The sequence below is a fragment of the Lathyrus oleraceus genome, chromosome 3, assembly GCF_024323335.1.
Source record: "Lathyrus oleraceus cultivar Zhongwan6 chromosome 3, CAAS_Psat_ZW6_1.0, whole genome shotgun sequence".
Lineage (NCBI taxonomy): Eukaryota > Viridiplantae > Streptophyta > Magnoliopsida > Fabales > Fabaceae > Lathyrus > Lathyrus oleraceus.
In genome coordinates, this window is record NC_066581.1 from 35,650,864 (window position 1) to 35,656,888 (window position 6,025).

At 30.8% G+C, this 6,025-nt stretch overlaps 1 non-coding gene across 1 annotated transcript; it reads left to right on the plus strand.

Annotated features, from left to right (window-relative positions):
• Window positions 1-5,303: 5,303 nt before the first annotated feature.
• On the plus strand, window positions 5,304-5,376 carry TRNAA-CGC (transfer RNA alanine (anticodon CGC)). Its single transcript has one exon. It is a non-coding gene; the product is annotated as a tRNA-Ala (tRNA).
• The last annotated feature ends 649 nt before the right edge of the window (window positions 5,377-6,025 follow it).

The following is a 6,025-nucleotide window of genomic DNA, read 5'->3' on the forward strand; positions in this document are numbered from 1 at the left end:
AATGTGTGTGAGAAGTGTAAAACATAATCATTAAAACACATGCAATAAATAAAATGACACAATAATTGGTAACCCAGATCAATACAAAGCCACTTATATCTATAGGGTGTTAATTCAAGAAAGGAAATTCACTCTTAATAGTCATAAGTACAAATTGGTTTGATTTGAACTCTCCTAGTTTAATGCCTCTTTTCCTAATACTACCAGTGAATTTCGATTCAGGCCGACCCTTGAATATGGGATCCCTCTCATTTTCACTCAAACATTATCCCAAGTGTTTGGACAATTACAATAGTTTTTGAATGATTGAACGAAATTAAGGGAAAGTTGTCAATTAAACAATCAGTATTAGGTCATTTATATAGAAAAGTAAGGGGAGTGGAGCTTTTTGTCTGATACGTGAAAAAATTAGAAAGAGGCAATGAGTTACTAATAATTAAGGGAAAATTGTGAATTAAACAAATTAGTATTAGGTTATTTATATAGAAAAAGTGAGGGGAGTAAAGGTTTTTGCCTGATACGTGGAAAAAGTGGAAAAGAGGCAAGGATTCGAAAACCTAAAGGGAGCTCTAGGAAGAGGAAACCATAGCAAAGATTGGAATTGCTGCTAAAATTAAGGTAAGAGGGGATTACTCTAATATTGGTATCAAATGCATGAATGATAGAGAGGGATCCTCACCCTTCTTTAGGTTTTATTATATTTTCACCATTGTTGACGCTTGATGTGTTTGGGAAAGATTTGTGTGAAACTTAATTCATATGTTGTGATAATATGATTATGTGTAATGATTTTGATCTTGTGAAGTGTTAATTACCATTTGATTTAAGTACCTTATGATATGATATGTTTTGGAGTTGTTAGAAGTCAAAATTTGGGGTTTGAGGTCTGATGCAAGACTGAAAAACAAGAGAGATCACACAAAATTGTGAAGCAAATTGGGTTTTTCTGGCACTACTATGGGTCATAGAAGACCTCCAGTTTCTGTACTAGAGGCGCGCCCAAAAGGGATTTTTTGGCCTGAGAGTGTTATGGGTCGTAGCAGTTTGATGGATTTTGTACCAAGCATGTCGGTTTGCATGTAATTTGAGTTTTATGACTCTATTTGAAGCGTGATTTGAAGTGTTGGAAAGCTATCGCGTAGTACTATCTCATGGTAGGGTCCAAAGAGGTTAATAATGTACTTAAGTACGTGATTATATGGTGTTACTTGTTGTGTAACACTAATTAATGGTTAATGACGATGAAAACATTTTGTTTTGATTATTGTGATTAATTGAATTAATGATTACCCCATGAGGAGGGATGTTGATGTTAATGTTGAGATGATTATTTATGAGAAATTATAGAACTTGATTTTTATATTGAGATAAAATACTATAATGAGTTTAATAATATTTGAGATGTTTTACATAATTATATATTATATATTATGAATTATAATTATATGTATGAGTTGTGGATTGTTGGTATAATTATATGCTGATGAATATAATTATATGTTATTGATTTTGATGTGTGTACTTTAGAGTGAGAACTAATGTGATTACCTTAATTGGTGATGTGTACGGTTCAAAGTGGAACCAGTAATGTTGTTGCATATGTATGTCATGCATCATGTGTCGTGTTAAGAAGTGATGAGTCGTTGATTTAGAAGTGGGGATTAGTGATAGGTTTGGGTTTGAAGAGGAACCCAGTTCAAAGAGGGACCGCAGTGAGTGGATGGATATCACTAACAAAACTCAGATGTTCATGAATTAGTACAACATGCATTGAGTCGAGATTGTTGGTCATATTGCATACATGAAAGCTTTGCGAATCATTTTGTTGTTGAGAATATTCTATGTGTTTGATGATTATGTGAATAGGTTACCCTTGCTATATTTTGTACCACTAATATATTTGAGTGTATTCTAACCTTTCTTTTGTTTTTGTGTGTGGTGTTTTGTGCACTGTGGTATAGATACTCATGAGAAGCAATAGATATTCTGCGTTGGAATATGGCATTGAGGATTTTCTTCATTTATTTATTGTTTTCCGTTATTTAGTTTTTGATTGGACTTGTTTAAATTCAATCAAGTCCTTTATTTTAAAGAGATAATTTAAAGTACATGTTTATGTTGAGTTCTGCTGCAAGTTTTTGATTACCTTGAAAAAGTATGCATGTTATGAATGTGTAGCACCTTTTTAAGAATATTATTGTTTATCTTTTTAAATTAAAGAGTCGGGATTTTTAGGATGTTACACTAAAGTCCTACATTGACTAGGAATGGAGGAAATGTTGGGTTTATAAGAGAGGTGATCCATAACCCCATTGCCTTGAGGTTTTTTCGGTGGATATGTGATGTCAAAGTCTCTTGGATCCATGAACATTTGGCATATTGACACTCTCGACGCTTCCCAGGCTCCCCAATAATAAGTCATCCTATATGTATACAAAAGATCCTATTAGAAGAATATTTAAATTATAAAGACGTTGAAAGTTAAGTAAGATTAATTGAATCTCATTATGAAAGAAGCGATGAAAAAAACATATTAGTAAATGGTTTGATGTTGATATCATTTATTCTATATCAAATAGCATTTGAGTTATTCAAGTTAATTGTGTCACTGGCATACTCCAAATTTCCCCTAAAATCAACAATTCAATGCATTCATCAAGTCGTTTGCACCATTTGCATATCATAGCATGCATTCATATTGCATAATGCCTAGAATCTCGACTAGAATAAATTTCCAGATCTACAAATAGATCGGTTGAATCAATTCTCAAATATACGTAAAATTAACAGACGAAAAATTTCAAAATCGAGCTTGCATATGTCAGTTTTATTGATCTACGGTTTATGTAGTTTAACCTGACATGCTCGTTTTTTTTTTCGACTCTGTTCTCGGTCGTATTTTGATTAGCCTAAGTCTTTTTAATCTGTCATTTTTTAGTTCAAAATTTGATCAAAACCTGTTTGTTTTCCAAAGTATATTTCGGGTAGGTCATTTTAACTAATTCTTTTTAATTTTTCACGCATTTTAATTTTTAATCGGACATAATCCCGAACACTAAGCCCGAGTTGTAATAGTTTGCAAGCTCAAGTGTTTGTCTTTCGCCTCAAAACACTTGTAAATAGCCAAACCTTTTCGCAAACAAATTGAAAGAAAAAGACTACCTAAGTGAAAGGTTTTGTCATAGTCCTAAGTATTAGGCCCTAGTGGTAATTGCTTGTAAGTCATGAATACGCGTCTTCCAAGCCTAAAACATACTGAAACAAATCAAAGTTATTTTCCGCCCTTGCACAACTTTGAAAACCTTTTTAAAAAACAAGTACACTTTATCCATATCGACGTGACACAAACAAAAGCTTCTGCCTCCAAGAGCAAGCAACAAGCAAAAATTTAACCACTCAATATGTCTAAAGCGTCACTCATTAAAAGCAACTAACAAATAGCTCTTTGCTACAAAGAACTACGTAGCCTTGAGTTCTCCATAACACCTGGAGATATGTATGAGCATGATTTTGAAATATTGTCATGCACATTAATAAAAAACCCTAAAAATATTTTCTTTCTTTTTCTCGCTTAATAAGTAGAAGATCGTAATTAGCACAAGCTAACATTCAATCGCAAATTCAACTAAAAGGTTCCCGTTAAGTACAACAGACGTAAGAAGTGCCAATACATTTCCCTTGCGTAATTGACTTCCGAACCCGAATTTGATTGTGCCGACCATCTTCTTTTTCTTTTAAGAGTTTTATCGATATTTAACCTTTGCTTCTTTGAAATAAATAAAGTTCGGTGACGCCTCTGTTCGAATCATTTTTCTTTGAGCGTGCAAACACCTCACGAATGATCGTATTTTTCAAGATGCGACAGTCCCAAAAAAATGAAAAGTAATTGTATTCAAGAATGAAATAATCTCAATGAGAGTTATTAGAGATTATAGAATTTGTGACTATGGTAATATTGGTATTGCGTAGTTTTATCACATAATAAAAGTTACTCTTTATGCAAGAACTTTATAATGATAAATTATATAGTTACAAACATGATAATCAGTAAGACTGGATTAAATATCAACGCTAATAAATAGAAAAGAGTTAGAGTTTTTAGGGAATCTATTATTGGAATTTCCACAATTCCAAGACAACTAAAATCAACTCGCACATAATCATATGAGGAGCAAAATTATAAAATAAAGACATTAATTAAAGTATAATGGAGAATAAAATTCGGGAAAAAAACATAAACTTTAGTTAAATTGAATACGACTCGCAAAACTACAAGAACGAACAAAGGAAAGTTAGAGTTTTTAACTATGAGAATTGTGTATAAAATGATGATTTGTGTGCCTTTTATTGTTATAATTTTCTTCATTGGACTTCATTATAATTTTTTTTTAGCTTATTAAACTTCCCATGTTTGAGTAGTTGTTTGTCACAAAAAACCATAAAACAATCAAAACCATAAAAACAGATAAATTTTAACTAATTAAACTCCCCATGTTTGAATAATTGTTTGTCACACAAAAAAAAATACTTTGAATGAAAAAGATTATGAGAAAGAAGACATTTTTGAATAATGGAATCAAGACCATATTTAATTTAAATATGGACATTAGTCATAATTTTCACCAATATGACACTAATTTTTAAAATTCTCTTAGGGTTCTAGAACAAACAAACACTCAAAATTTCATCAAAGAAAAGGTTATATATCATAGGTTTGACTTTTGACCAATTTCTTCGATACCTCTTGAATCAAAATCTAATTAAAACAAAATCCTTATAAAAAGGATTTAATTTAAACAAAATCTAATAAATTGATATTCTGGAAATAAATTGTCTAAAATCATTATAAATTACAAATAAATTATTTTAACATTCTATTTGAATAATATATTTAAAACTAATTTTTAAAATTAAACAAAATACTTTTCATAAATATATTTAAATTATTATTATATAATTTCATATGTTATACATTAAATAGTAAATACAAGGTTTCAAAGCCATATATTTTTATTATATAAAACAAAAATAATATTTTTTATTGGTAAATGAAGTTATAATAACAACTAAAAACTCACACATACAACTTTGAGATTCCGAATTTGAACTTGGATAATGGTGTTCAACCTAACAATATTGTCTTTGGACGATTGAGATAGTATTTGCAAACAAAAATCACATTCTTTTACTAAAATGAATCCCAATTTTAAAAAATATTAATATCATTTTAAAAATTTAAAACAAATATATAACGATTATTTTCTAACTAATGAGTATAATTTGTTAACTAATTTTAACATCATGGGGATGTAGCTCATATGGTAGAGCACTCGCTTCGCATGCGAGAGGCACGGGGTTCAATTCCCCGCATCTCCATTAAGGTTTCTAAACCTTTTGTTTTAGTTTTGGATGATCCAATCTCGTGCAAATGTAAAAGTTTAGTTTATTGTTTATATGTTAATTTTGATGTTGATGTAGTGATGATCTTTATGGTCATGTGTAACACCCCAATCTAACATATGGCTAGAATAATATTATATAAAGTATTAATATGGTACTAAAATTATACATAAGCGTCTAACTCATATCACGAGCCACATATAATACAAAATAATGTCAATTGAGTATATGATTTACAACAAATATCAATATCAAACTAAAGATAAGATGTAGCATAAACAAAATACGAAACATCACCATCTTCAAGTTTTAGGCCATATTGCATGTATCTTTTTCCTACCCCGAGCTACATCAGATTACTATACCTTGAGTCCCCTCGTCTCTACAAGGTTTATTATCCTTATTTTCGTCTTATTAGCACTACATCACATGTCAAAGCATAAATCTAAGGAACAAAGCACATGTCAGCTTCACACAATACGTGAAAGATGTTATCCTAATTACACTTGTCGTTTAAAACAATAAAAGTTAGGCGAGTTGGGTCAATTTAAACTCAGATGGAGCGAGAGATATGAAAGGTAACGCATGTTGTAGAGGATTAATCAGAGGAAATGAAGGGGAACAA